The sequence below is a fragment of the Rhinatrema bivittatum genome, chromosome 9, assembly GCF_901001135.1.
Source record: "Rhinatrema bivittatum chromosome 9, aRhiBiv1.1, whole genome shotgun sequence".
Lineage (NCBI taxonomy): Eukaryota > Metazoa > Chordata > Amphibia > Gymnophiona > Rhinatrematidae > Rhinatrema > Rhinatrema bivittatum.
In genome coordinates this window covers 124077532-124092922 of record NC_042623.1, presented here as the reverse complement: position 1 = coordinate 124092922, position 15391 = coordinate 124077532, and the positions used below count along the sequence as shown (strand labels likewise).

Here is a 15391-nt window from a genome sequence, read left to right as displayed (position 1 = left end):
AAAAGGTATATCTTCTTTCAGGTAGGCTGGAAACCTCCACCAAGAATGTGGCGGTAACTGATTGTCCAATTGGAAATCTACCCAAATGAGCGCATGGTCAGAGACTCCCATAGAACCTATCTCTGCAGCTGAAATCCGATGAAAGATATGTGCAGAACCCAAAATGTAATCTATCCTTGAAAGAGTGCCATGTGCTTTGGAAACATGTGTGTAATCACGCGCATCACTATTAAGAGTTCTCCAATAATCTAAGAGCCGTAAATCTTGACAAAGCTGACTAATGCTCTCGTTTTTGGAGTTTCTGAGCTATTTTGATTGGAGGGACAGAACGGTCCAATACCGGATCATGGACACTATTAAAATCTCCCATTATGAATACACCTCCTTTTCCATGAGTAATGAGCATATTTGTAAGGGAGGGAAAAAACTTTTTGTCAGGTGTATTTGGTCCATAAACGTTACAAATGGTGATCTCCTTTCCATTTATTTTACCTATAAGAATAATGTATCTGCCCTCAGGATCCGATATCTCAGAGAGTATTTGAAACGAAACATTCCTATGCACAAGCACCGCTACACCCGCTTTTTTCCCTACAGCAGGTGAGTAGAAGGTAGCTCCCACCCAATCTTTTTGTAATTTCCTACTTTCGGAGGCTGTGAGATGAGTTTCCTGTAAACAGACAATATGTACTTTAGCTCTTTTTAGAAAGGAGCACCTTCGATCGCTTTATGGGACTGCCCAGGCCATTGACATTTAAACTTGCTAATCTCAAAGAATTATGAGATTTGGCCAAGTTTTACTTAGCTGTGCCCAATCATTGGAAATGAAGACCTGCAGGCTCCCCAGCCTAAGTCTGCAGATTCGTGACGTGTAGTATAACTAGTACCTGTAGAAAAGAACGTCCCACCCGATATGTGCTATCAGACTGACAAGTGGTAGCACGCTTCACTCCACTGTACCCTGCAAGAGAGAATAAGAGAAATACCCCACAGATTATCCCTTGAGTCCCCAACCCCCCCTCCCCATTAAAGTTAACAACATTTCCCTCTACTCGAGGAAGATATGAGAGCACGCTAATGATGCGATGTGCTCCCCCCTCCCAAATCAGCAACAAATTTCAACAATAACAACTGTATAGACAAAACAGTCCCGTGCTTTCCCCAAACCTCTCAAACATGGAAAGATTTTAAAGCTTGGCGTGGCTATCCATCTCCTGCGTAGGTCAGCGATCCCAGACAGATCATTCAGGCAAACATGGTAAGGCAAACCTTATAGCCCCGAGAGGTTCCTTTTAGAGAAAAATTAAATATGTCTGTAACCAAAGGTAGGTTCATAAATTACCAAATAAAGATTATGGTCAGTAACACATAAAAGACATATCCCTTGCAACATCTGGAAGATAAATAAAATGCTTACAATCCAGCCAGTCTGACTGTTAAAAAACAAAGAAAAGGAAAAGACCCTAGGAGCAAAAAACCCACGACAGGACTTGTGCTTGAGAACGAAGAAGAACAGAAAGAAAATGTCCAGGCATGACAACAAAAATATTCTTTGCTGAGACCGTGCGCAGTTGGAGGGCAGTAAAACCACGTGAGGCTCCGCAAAGGCTAAAAGAAACTGAAGTCCAGCCATTCCTCTCAAATCCAGTGTTGGCAATACTTTAGAACCCGTTTCAGGAATAAGTTGCCCATCATAAACTGGGATATGACCCGTTAACCTACGATCCAATTTTCACGCCACTAGTCCAATGTTGGGGCACATAGAGACCATCCTGCATAATGTCCCTTCCGAGGATCAACCAGGACAAAAAGAAAGCAAAACAGATCAATCTTTAGATAGGCCCACCATAAATTGTTTGGCCAGTTCCACTTCCGTAAATTGGTGATCTTTCCCCTCATATCGGATTTTCAGTATAGCCGGGTATAGTAATTGAAATCTCACGTTAGTTTTATAGAGTTCAGTGCATAGTGGGCTGAAGAGTTTCCGTTTCTGTACTAGCTGAGCTGAGAAGTCTTGAAATATTTTTATCTCAGTGTTTTGGTACAGAACTTTTTGCTTCTTCCTGTAAGCCTGCATTATTTTTTGTTTATGCGCCCAGCTCATGATTTTAGCAATTATTAAGCGGGGTCTGGGGTCCCCATTTCTTTTCCGCCCTAAACGATGGGCCCGCTCAATGTGCAAAGGCTCAGGCAAATCTTGCAATTCCAGCGTATCGAGGAGCCATTTTGTCAAAAACGGTTCAAGATCTTGTTCACTCACAGTTTCGGGGAAACCCGCTAGTCTGATATTATTCCGTCTCGCTCTGTTTTCCAGATCGTCTAATTTCTCTGCTTGAGTTCCTGTCAGTTTCTCCAGGTGCAATATTTTAGTGGTAAGCTCGGCACGCTCATCTTCTAGTGTGGAGACCCGGTTTTCCACGTGGTCCAGCCTCGGATGTAATTCGGTGAGCGCCGCCTTAACTTCTTGAAATTGGGACGCTAATTCTGTGAACCGGGAGTCTAACGCCAAGACGACAGCGTTGGTAACACTGATAGTTAAGTCCTCCTTTGAATTTATAGTCGCGTTCGCCGCCTGGGGACTCGTGTGAGCGGCCGCGTCCACCATTTTAGAGCTCGTACCGCCCGTTTTTTTCTTTGTCTTTTTTTGTTCCCTTGACGGGCATTGCACCGGGCGATCTCAGCATGAATTTGTCTATGGACATGAGACGAATGATACCTGAAGGTTTGGAAGGTTTTGTGATCCTCGGGTACCCACTTTTGTTGCCGACTCGGGAGATCAGAGCACAGAGCCTCTGCAGACACGTCTGCTTAGCTGCACCGCATCACGTGACCCCCGCTAGAAACGTTTTAAAATAAGAATATAAATACATTAAAAAAAAAAATTACTATCCGAGTATCCGTGTTTATCCAGGCCTTGTGTTCCCACAAGTGTTTTAACTCAATTGCTGTGCCTGTTCATCCAGGCCTTGTGTCCCTAGCTGGGATTGACCTCTGTCCTCGAATGATGTGCCTGTTCCATCCAGGCCTTGTGTTCCACAAGTGTTTTAACTCAATTGCTGTGCCTGTTCATCCAGGCCTTGTGTTCCCACAAGTGTTTTAACTCAATTGCTGTGCCTGTTCATCCAGGCCTTGTGTCCCTAGCTGGGATTGACCTCTGTCCTCGAATGATGTGCCTGTTCATCCAGGCCTTGTGTTCCTACTGGTGTTTTAACTCAATTGCTGTGCCTGTTCATCCAGGCCTTGTGTCCCTAGCTGGGATTGACCTCTGTCCTCGAATGATGTGGCTGTTCATCCAGGCCTGGATGACTGGAGTAGCAGTATTCTTATTTCTGAGAGATCTTCTTCAATTTCCTTTGTCATCAGCTGAAGTGTGTAAGTACAGTCGGAATTCACTAGAAGCCAACGGAATTCACTAGACGCCAACGATATTCACTGGAAGACAATATAAACACCAGGTACACCCAACTCTAGGGGTGGACCCGTTCCAGGGAGTCCTTCCCTGCACAAAGGAAAGGGAACTCTCTCCTGGGCCAGCCTGTCTTTCCCCTATCAAAACCACAGGGACCAGACCAGACTACCTCCACTCTGCCAGCCTGTCTTGCCCCTATCAGCTTTCTGCCACTCTGCTTTGCTGCCATACACCAGATGACTCACTTAACTCCTTGTGGTGTTCTTGCCACTCTCATGGTTCCTCAGTGTGTTGGTGCTAGTCTATCTTCTTGCTATGTTCCCCCTTCTTTGTGCTGTTGGATGTCAATGCCACTTGTCTTGCCGCTTTGCCTGTGGTGCTGCCTTTGATGGTTCATGCATCTGCTATCGGTGCTCTGTTTTGAAGCTGTGGTGTGTTTTTTACATTCTCACTGCTGCTTTGTGCCTCTGTTAAAGCACTCTTGCCCACTTCTGGTACCCCTTTGCACCTTTCCAGTGCCTTAGGCTATTCATGCCACTTAGGTGCCACTTTGCCACAGTCTAAGTACCTTGGAGCTCTTTTGTTGTTGTGATGATTGCTCCCCAGAAGTTTCATGACAATTGATAAGAAAACCCCAATTCGGCAGCCAAAAATAGGCTGGAAATCCTTCCCCCATTGACTTTAATGGGAACCGGTCAACTTATGGACAGACCTTCAACTTATGGAATTCTCCATATGTCCATATTGAACGAAATCGACCCTCAATTTCAACTTATCAACTTATCAACGAAAACTTTTTGTCTGCACATCCCTATTAGGGGTGTGCATTCGTTTTGAACTTATATGTAAAATGCAACTTTTTTTTTTTTTTTAACTTAAAAGAGTGATGAGGCGAAAACGATCGGATTTCCAACTTATTCAACATAGCTATGTTGAATACGTTGGAAATTGTGATTGTTGATCCTAAATAGAAATTTAAACCCCTCACCCTCCTTAATCCCCCCCCCCCAAGACTTACCAAAACTCCCTGGTGATCCAGCGGGGAGTCAGGACGCCATTTCTGTACTCCTTTGCGAGGAGCATGTGACGTCGGCGTCACGTCAGAGTGACGCCGACGTCACGTGATTCCCCGCGCGTTCGCTCCGGGACCCTCGTTGGACCCAAAAGGAACTTTTGGCCAGCTTGGGGGGCCTCCTTCTGTTCCAGTTCTGTTCCTGCTTCCTAGTACTCCAGCGTCCTTCTGTTCCTGTTCATCTGTTCGTCTACCCAGGTAGTACCTCCGGACTGTCTTACTGGTACTGACCTTGGCTTGTTCCTTGACCTGCCTGCCTGCTGCCTGCCTTCTGACTCCAGTCTGCTCCTCGACCTGCTTGCCTGCTGCCTGCCTTCTGACCTCGGCCTGCCTGTAACCTAGTCTGACCTCCGGAACCTGACCTCTACTTTGCTGACTACTCCTCGGACTGATTCCCGGACTTTGACCTCTGCCTGTTTGACCACGTCTCTAGATTCTGGCTCTGTTCCTAGCCTTGTCATCACCTACGCTCTTCTGGTCCTCCTTGTTACATCTGACCTCCAGTCTTGAACCTGTCCATGCTCCCCTTCTGTCTGTGGGCACGCCGGACTCAGGAGACCCTGCGAGGCCCACCTAAGTCCAAGCGGCCCGGGTCCCTACGGACTCCTCCCGGGAGGACCTCGGGCTTCCAGTGGTAAAGCTTTTCCTAGCTTCTGTCTCCTCCAGGGCTCCACTCCCTGGGGGCAGTTGCTTCCTGGTCCCTACCAGGAGGCAGTTCTCACTGCCTCAGGTCAAGGGTCCACCCCCGAACACAATTTGGCATCAGTAAATCTTAGTTTTGACCCCTAAAGTTAGAAGTTTATTATTTAATGCTTAAAGAGTGAAAATAGGTTCTTTATTGCTTTTACATTTCTGATTTTTTAAGATTGGATGATTGATATAAAGTAGAGACAATTGAATTAATAAACCATGGACTACCTGGTCACCACAGTCAATGGTTTTTGTTCGATAGTTGGGAAGGGGAAAGTGGTGTTAGAGGATGGGAATTGAACTATTATTGTTTCTTCATTTGATAAAGTGTTTTTAAAAAAAGACCAAAATTGATATCTAGTCTGCCCAGCAAGTTTTTATTAGGGTAGTAGCAACTGCCACTCTGTGCAGGCTACTCCCAAGCCTTCTGTCAATGGCCACTCTATGCACTCTACCTTCAAGTCCTCTGTTAAGGATAGTTGCAACTGCTGTTCCACGTAGACTAACCCCAAGCTTTCTGTTAAAGGTAATATAATCTGTTGCTCCATGCAGACTACTCCCAAGCCCTCTATTAAGGGTAGTTGCAATTGCTACTCCATGCAGACTACCTCCAAGCCCTCTGTTAAGTATAGTAGCAACTGTCACTCCATGCTATCTACCCTTAAGTCCTCTGATAAGGGTAATAGCAACTGCTACTCCATGCAGTCTTCCCTCAAAGCCTCCGTTAAGGGTAGTTGCAACTGCCGCAACCTGCAAGCTACCTGTAAACCATCTGTTAAGTATAGTAGCAACTGCCATTCTATGCAGACTATCCCATGTCTTCTGTTAAGGGTAAAAGTAACTGCCACTCCATGCAAACTACCCTGACTTCTGTTAAGGGTAGCAGCAGCTTCCACTCAATGCAGGCTAGCCACCAGCCGGCGCTACCTTTGCCCTCACTATGTCACAAGGGCTGACCGTCGGCCGACCGTCAGCCCCTATGACATAGTGAGGGCAAAGGTAGCGCCGGCGCCATTTTGAATACTGGCAATACAGCCTGAGTGCAGGTGGTCGCTCCTGGATTCCCGCTGGACTTTTGGCAAGTCTTGTGGGGGTCAGGAGGCCCCCCCAAGCTGGCCAAAAGTCCCTGGAGGTCCAGCGGGGGTCCGGGAACGATCTCCTGCACTCAGGCCGTATTGCCAATATTCAAAATGGCACTGGCACTACCTTTGCCCTGTCAGATGGTAAGGGCAAAGGGCCATCGGCGCCATTTTTATTAACGCAGCCAATGGCCTGAGAGCGGGAGATCGCTCTCCGCGCTCCCGCTGGACCACCAGGTAATTTTAAAACCTTTTTTGGGGGTTTGGGAGGGGGTTTGGTTTATTTGGGGGTTTGGGGGTTTGATTATCGGATCGGGCGCAGCCGATAATCAGAACCCAAATTGGGCCGGGCGATAAAAATTTTAAGATTTGGATCGGAACCGGAACCGATCAGATTCCGGTTCCGATTCACATCTCTAGTGGCAGGAGTTCTCCAAAGCACCATAAGAGGAGCAAATAAGGAGCAAGAATAAAAAAACACACTTGCTGGTGAATTTTCAAAGGAGTTTTGCATGTAAATGTAACATAGTGTAGCGTTTTTCAAAAGCTATTTACCCACATTAAATGTACTTATTATGGGTAAAACCTATTGGCAATTCAATGGCATATATTGTAGTAATTTTCAAAAGCCCACTTACCACCAGTAAAATGTATTTATACAGTTTATGTATTTGAAGGCTTTTGAAAATCAGGCCTTTTGGCTTCAAAAGAGAGCACCAACAACATTGGCATGAATGTTTTCCACTTAAAAATACATTTTACTGGTGGTAAGTGGGCTTTTGAAAATTACTATTTTATTTATTTTATTTTATTTATAAAATAAAATAAATAAAATAGTAATTTTCAAAAGCCCACTTACCACCAGTAAAATGTATTTATACAGTTTATGTATTTGAAGGCTTTTGAAAATCAGGCCTTTTGGCTTCAAAGAGAGCACCAACAACATTGGCATGAACTCTGGAAGGCAGACTGAGAGGCAAAATGCCACCAAAAATGTCATCAATATCCTAAGGCACTAAAAAGGGGGAATGAAGCAGTAAAGGTGGCAGGAAAAACCTGAAGGCAACAATAAAGGGCAAAGCAGAAAGAAGAGTGGAATCAACACATTAAGGCAAAATGAGAAGTGCAATCAGCCCCCACAGTGGCAAGAACAATGCAAGGTGTAGAGTCTGGAATATGACAGCAAATCAGAATGACAGCAAGACATTCAAGGTGCAAAGTCTGGTGACAGCAATGCTAAGTGGAAAAATACCCCCTAAGTTGTAGGATAAGAGGCATAGCAGCAAGGCAGAGTGGCACGGGAGTTGTCTGTCTTCCTGTTGAAGCACTTGCCAATCGACAGATTAAGAACAAAACATTTATTTATTTATGTATTTATTTATTTATTTATTTAAAGCCTTTTCTATACCATCGCTAACTTATATACCATTGCAACGTTTTACATGTAAGCACATAAGTAAGTTTGGAGTAAGCGTACTAAAGTACATTGTAACAGGTGCCATTAAGTTTCGGTTACATTAAATCATAAAAATACATACAAATGTTTAGTGAAGTGGGTTCTGGCTAGGTGTACCTAGAAGGTACTTTTACAGGTTAAAAAAATCACATTTACTATGTTATATTATTACATTTATTGAATATTGTAATGCACATTTATGAGAATAGTGCTGTGTGCCGGTGCTCTTCTGTTTATTCAAGTGTATTTTCTATTCTCTGGTCTCTATATAAAAGGCTTGTTTAAAAAGCCATGTCTTTAGACTTCTCTTGAATGTTTTGGGGTCTCTCTGTAATCTGATCTCCAAAGGCATTGTGTTCCAGAGTGTGGGTCCTGCTAAAGACAATGCCCTTTCTCTTACCTGGGTTAGTCTCGCTGTCTTGACTGAGGGAATGGTTAAGAGAGCTTTGTTTGCTGAACAAAGGTTCCTGTGTGGTATGTGTACCCGTAGTGCAGTGTTTAGCCAATCCGCTTTTTCATCATGTATTACTTTATGTATGATCTGTCATCAATAACATTCCCTACTTGAAATTGATCTTGTTATAGGCTGACATTTGGGTTACTATTGAAATTTGTTTCCAATTGAAACTTTTGTCACAGTCAGAACATGACAATGGTCTTATTAGCATGGCTTTCCTGGTAATTTGTAGTGTTTGCTTTAATTAAAAAGCTTTTCCCATGTTCTGAAGCTGAACACATTTTCTTCCTTTTTGTTGATTTTCGAGTGTTACATTTATTCTCTCTCTCTACTGAAACCTTTCCCATATCCAGAACATGCAAAAGTTTTCTCCTGTGCAAGTTTTCTGTTGCCCTTTCATTTCTTCCTTCTAACTGTGGGTTTTGCTATAGTCTGCATATGTATATTGTCTGCTTGAGTATCAGATCTCTCAAGGGCTTGTGTCCTACTGATGAGGCCATATTTTAGCATAGAACACGGTCATGCCCCCAAAGATCCAGTTTAGTCCTCAGGAGGTTTAAAAAGGGTTGCTGGGAAAGGTCCAGGCATCTAGATGCCTGAGAGTTAGAGAGGGTAAAGGAAGATCCCCAAGGTGGTACATCTGAAGCATGGCAGGTATGCAGAATGGCAGCCAGACCCCCAAGGTGGTATATCTGAGGCATGGCAGCTAGGAAGAATAGCAGCTATAGTTACTAATTAGACCCTTCCTGTACCTGCTGTTTGCTCAGCAGGAGCTCTAGACTTGAACGGACCATAGATTTGAATGGCAAAAAGAAAAGAATGAGCAAACATTTTTGTATTTAAATGGTTCATAAAAGAAACTAAATGGACTCATTTGATGCATTTTACCCATTCATTTCAAATGAATGCCCATCACTAGAAGGATCAGCTTTCAGCACTCCCTCTGGTGAAGCTGAAGGAGATTAAACAAATCAGACTAGCGAAAATTTGAATGGAAGCAAAGATCACCAAGGAGGAAAGGTGACATGACAAAGCATTTTCAGATTTGTTAGAGAAAAAAGGAAGGCCAGAGGTGGCATTGTACAACTGAAAGAAGACAAGAGCAAGGTGTACAGAAAGATGAGGAAACAGCAGAAATATTAAACAAATACTACAGTTCTGTGTTCACTAAAGAAGACCTTGGAGAAGGACCACTGCTGGTTGGCAAGAGTAGAGATGGGAATGGGGTAGATATGGCCCCATTTATAGAAGAGAGAGTTTGAGTGAAACTTGCAAAACTGAAAGTTGACAAGGCAGTGGTTCCAGATGAGATACATCCCAAGATTCTAATGGAGCTCAGAGAAGTTCTAGTGAGTCCACTGAAGAACCTGTTTAATAGATCCTTGGAGTCTGGAGTGGTACTGCAAGTTTGAGAAAGGCAGGTGTAGTCTCACTTCACAAAAGTGGTAGCAGGGAGGAGGCTGGAAATTAAAGGCCAGTTAGCCTTACCTTGATGGTATGAAAATTAATGGAGGTTCTGCTGAAGGAAATTTAATGAACAATCTACAATCCAATGGGTTGCTGGATCTGAGGCAACATGGTTATACCAGAGGAAGATCCTGTTAAACAAATCTGATTGATTTTTTTTGGGTGACTAGAGAATTAGATCAAGGAAGAGCACTCAATATGTTTTACTTGCATTTCATCAAGGATTTTGATATGGTCCCATATAGGAGGCTCATGAATAAAATGAGAAAATGTAGAGTGGATTCCAAGGTGGTGGAATGGATTACAAATTGGCTGACTGCCAATCATTAGTGATAAATGGAACCTATACTGAAGAGAGAAGAGTGATAAGTGAAGTTCCTCAAGAATTGGTTCTGGGCCTGCTTCTGTTCAATATCTTTGTAAGTGAGTGATACTGCAAAAGGATTCAAAAGTAAAATTTGTTTTTCTTGAAGACACTATGATCTGTAACAAGGCAGACACACCTGAAAGAGGTGAGAAAATGAGAAGTAATCTAAGAAAGCTTAAGGAGTGTTTGAAAATTAGGTAGCTGGGATTCAATGCCAAGAAGTGTATGTGATGAGGAATGAAAGACTGATGTGTACTGACTGGGAAAGACAGCTCAGGCTGATAGTGTCCAGGGATCTGAAGGTAGCAAAGCAATGTGACCAGGTGATGGCTAAGGCCAGAAGGTTAAAAGGCTGCATAGAGAAAGGCATAACCAATAGGAAAAAAGAGGTGCGAGGTCTTGCCTGGAGTATTGTGTTCAGTTCTGGAGGCCATATCTCAAAAAAGATAAGGACAGAATGGAAGCAGTCCAGAGAAATGCAACCAAAATGGTGTGGGGTCTGCACTGGAAGACTTATGAAAAGAGATCGGAGGAACAAGAGATCGAAGTGAACAAGAAAATGATATATATACCCTGGAATGAAGGAAGGACAGGGGTGTTATGATACAGATTTTCAAATACCTGAGAAGGAATTAATAGTTCTCGATAATCAGATTGATCGGAGAAAATTCTTTTTCACTCAACGCACAATAAAGCTCTGGAATTTGTTGCCAGAGGATGTTGTTAGTGCAGTTAGTGTAGCTGGGTTCAAATAAGGTTTGGATAAGTTCTTGGAGGAGAAGTCCATTAATGGCTATTAATCAAGTTTACTTAGGGAATAGCCACTGCTATTAATTGCATCAGTAGCATGGGATATTCTTAGTATTTGGTAATTGCCAGGTTCTTGTGGCCTGGTTTGGCCTCTGTTGGATGGACCCTTGGTCTGACCCAGCTTGGCAATTTCTTATGTTCTTATGATGGAAAGTAAGTTGTAAAACTAGGGGTCATGATATGAAACTCCAAGGAAAAATGTTGGGAAATATTTGCTCATGGAAAGGGTGGTGGATGCATGAAAAGCCCTCCTGGAAGAGGTGGTAAGGAAAAGAACAGTAATGGAATTCAAAAGGGTGTGGAACAATCACTGAGGTTCTGTAGTGGCTAAAGAATGGAAGAAATAGGGTAACCTCGGTTACACCTACAGTTAACGTTTCAGCATCGGTGTATCTACACAGAACAGCGGTTACTACCCTTAACCTGCGCAGAGTAGCAGTTATTACCCTAAGAAATTTGCTGTCAGACTGGATGGACCATTTTTGTCTTTATCTGCCATCATTAACAATATTGCCATTGGTTATTGAATAGACAAAGATACAAAATAACCTATATGATGCATTTTCCATCTATTTGTTCTAATAATATGTTAATCTTCTCATTGCACATAATGCCAAATACCAAAACATCTGAAATATCCTCATATCTAGGACAGGAATTGTATACATCTTTCAATAAACACTAGTATTTATCTGTCTAAACTTATTAGGCCTGATTCAAACTAAATATCTGAGTTGTGTATCAGCTGGGATGGGAAATTTGCACACTAGAAATACCAGAATTTGCTAAATGACCAGTCAAAAAGTGCTATGAATTAGGAGTTAAATATAAATTAAGAGCTGTGAGGGATTATGTACTGACGGAAAGATGGCATTACAATTATGAGATATTACAGGTGACCATCTTTATTTTTAAAGCAAATTATAAATAGACAAAAATAAAAAGGCTGGAAAGAAAGTAAACAAAACCTTAGAGGAATTTAAAATAAAATAAACATCAAATAAATAAGAAAAACATGCTTCAGATTTTCATTATTCTATTATTTTAAATTAAATATGACAAAAAATTCAGTTACCTTTTGGTACCATGGAAGGAGAGGAGTGTCTTTAAAAAGTTCTTCAAAATTTAAGGGAAGGATGTGGACATTTTTTAAAGATGACAGCAGTGAAATACCCTTGTAGGAGGGATTGTTGGAGATTGTCATGTCTTTGGTTAATCCTTTCATAAACAAATAAACAGATCGATCAGGATAGTTATGAGATGCTGATTCTATAGCACATACTGCTAAGGTGGAGGGTTCCAACTTCTCGGTGGTCTCAGCAAAAAAGATACCAAGATTAGGTTCAATATTAACAACTTCCACTGGTGACTGGTGGTATATGTATTTGTAGAATGGCAATGAATACTTCTTCTTCATCCAGTAGACAGTAGAACAAGTGAACATGAAAATGAGAAAAAGTGAAAATTGTATCCATTTTTTCATGATTGCTTCTTGGAGTGAGTATTGTAGAACCTGTTCAAGTAATAAAAATACCAATTAAAAACCTGCTGTATTCACATTTGCCTTTGAAAAAAAGCTGTCATTAATTGATATAGACTATTATGAGAAAGAAGAGTATTACCTCCTTCAAGGTAATTTCTCATAAAGGATGAGCTGGAAAAGATTTCACCTTGCGATAACTTTACAGAGCAGATATGTGTTGTTTGTGTCATATAGAAATATTTTATGCAGAATATAAATTAAAGTAGTAGCTCTGTATCTGATCTCATAAATGTGCTCATAAAGTTGCCTGATCCTTTAGGGATACAGCTGAAGAAGAAAGGCTAGGATGAAAGCTTCTGAGAATAGAAAACACCCATACAAATCTTTGACAGTACAATCATCTGCATTTTGCTTTAATGGAACAATAATTCATTGCTAGATGCCAAATATTTGAAATAACAATTTAAATAAAAAAAACATATAAATAACATATTTTTTAAATGACTTAAAAAGAACATTCCATTGAGATATTAGTAACAAAGATATTTTCTTCTGGATTCCAAATGTATCATTAGTTTCATTATACTGTTTAGGATGGGTTCCCTTTCTATTGACATTTATACAGGGTAATAACCTATGCATCATCCCTACTTGTGTCAGCCGCAAATGGGGGCATTTCCAACAGTTTTGCTTTATTTCACAGTTCATAGTCATACATGGATAATTCCATGAATATTGGGTAATTTTCATCCCAATAACCAAGTCACTGCAAGAAACCCTTCATTATTGGAATTCATGCTTCACTTCCATATCCAATCTCCTTGCGGATCTCTGCCTAATTCTCAATGCCAACAAAACTGAATTCCTCCTCATCACCCAAGATGGCAACTACCAACTCTCTAACTCTCATCCTGTGGCAACACCTGCTCTATCTCCCCTGGTCAAAAACCTAGGAGTTATCATGGACAACCAACTGAACTTCAAAAGCTTTATTAGCAACACCGTGAAAGAATGTTTCTAAAAACTCCAAGTCTTAAAAAGACTTAGACCATTACTCCACCCCCATGACTTCAGATCAGTTTTGCAAGCAATCATATTCTCAAAAATTGATTACTGCAATTCTCTTTTACTTGATCTCCCAGCTATTTCCCTAAAACTTCTACAAATGCTACAAAATGCCACTGCCAGGATTCTAACTAAAGCAAAAAAAAGGGACCACATTACTCCAATCTTAAAGAATCTCCATTGGCTCCCTATAAAACATAGAATCCTCTACAATCCCTCTCAACCATCCACAAATCTATCTACAAAACCTCACACCTAGATCTCAAGATCCCATTTTAGCTGCATTCATCCTCTCGTCCACGAAGATCTGCACAAAAAGGCTCTCTAAAAGCACCTCCATTAAAGACATCTTCAAACAAAAGAGCATTCTCCTCAGCAGGCCCTAACCAATGGAACTCTCTCCCTGCAAACCTTAGGCTCGAACAATGCCCAATAAACTTCAAAAAAAGACTCAAGACCTGGCTTTTCTCCCAAGCCTTCGTTTGAGTGGAACTGTAATATCACTATCATTACATGATCATCTCATCATATGTCCCACTGCCTAATTAATCCAGAATTCATATACACTTCGCCTCCCGCCTCCCGCCAACGACTGTTCACCTATTACATGACTGTTACTTGATTGATCAAAATCGCTAGTTATGTTAGACTGTTACTTGATTGATCAAAATCACTAGTTATGTTAGATTCATTATTTAAAATGTTATATCGCATAATGTGTTATGTATCTTAACTATATCCCAGTTCATACTTCCTGTTCTCTGTAAGACACACATATGTTATGTCATCCCAAAGTTACTTGTAAACCGAAGTGATTAGTAACATTGTTACCAGAACTGCGGTATATAAAAAAATGTTAAATAAATAAATAAATAAATAAATATCTTACATCACATTACATATTATTAGATGATCTAAATATTTCTTTCATTGTGCCAGTTAATTTGTGTTGGGCGCCCCATCCACGCTCAGCCCCGCACGGGTCTGATCACCTCTCCAACTCCTCTGCAGGTCCCAGGTCGGCCTCCCCAGCTGCAGCTGCAAGCTCCTCCAGGCCTTGGCGTCCCATGGCAGCTGTCACCGGGCCTTCCTCAGAGCATCAGGCCTCATGGCGGTGCTCGGCGTCCTCCGTGGCATCGGACCCACCCCTAGGCACGCGCGCGGACCGCCCGATCCCTTAAAGGGCCAGGGGCGGATCCTAGCTCCGTGGCACGCCCAGATTGAACGCTGTACAAGAGGAAGTGCCTGCCTGCACTTCCTTGCCTTGGTAATCGGGTCGACACCGTTTGTGTGCTAGTTTGCCACCATGTCTCATCGCTTGTTCCAGTCTTGTTCCAGTCCTCTTCCAGCGTCCTTCTGTTCCAGCGTCCATCTGTTCCTACGTTCCCTCAGGTAGTACCTCTTGGACTGACTCTCTGGTACTGACCTCTACCTGTTTGTGACTACGCTGACTGCTGCCCGGATACTGACCCCTGCCTGTCTACTCGACCACATCTAACCTCTGGAACTTGACCTCTGCTTTGGCTGACTACTCTCAGAATGACCTTTGGAACTTGATCTCTGCTACTACTGACTTTGCTTCCTTGATTCTGGCCTTAACCCTAGCCTTGTCATCTCAGACACTGTTCTGGCCTTCTCTGGTCCCTTGGACCCCTAGCCTTGATGTCGACTGTGCACCCTTGATCCTGGTGGGCACACCACTGAACTTCCTTTCTGGGAGAACCTGTGAGGCCCGCCTAAGTCCATTCGGCACGCGTCCCCAAGGGCTCAACCCGGGGGGACCGCGGGCTTCCAGTGGTGAAGTTCCAGCTAGCCTCTGTCTCCTCCTGTGCTCTGCCTACTGGTGGCAGGCGCTTCCTGGGCCCGACCAGGGAGCCTACCAACCCTGTTCCAGAACTAGGATCCACCTCCAGGTGCAACAGGTTGCCATGGACTCGGCACCATCTAGGATGGACGTGATGCGGAGAGACACCCCCACCTCCCGGGCCCTACCAGGTCTGACCACAACTATCCAAGAGCATCGACGAGCCTTGGAA

At 42.7% G+C, this 15391-nt stretch overlaps 1 pseudogene; it reads right to left on the bottom strand.

The window, feature by feature from the left end:
- The window catches only part of LOC115099423, a 30477-nt pseudogene extending 18176 nt beyond the window's left edge, over positions 1–12301 (bottom strand).
- Positions 12302–15391: the final 3090 nt, after the last annotated feature.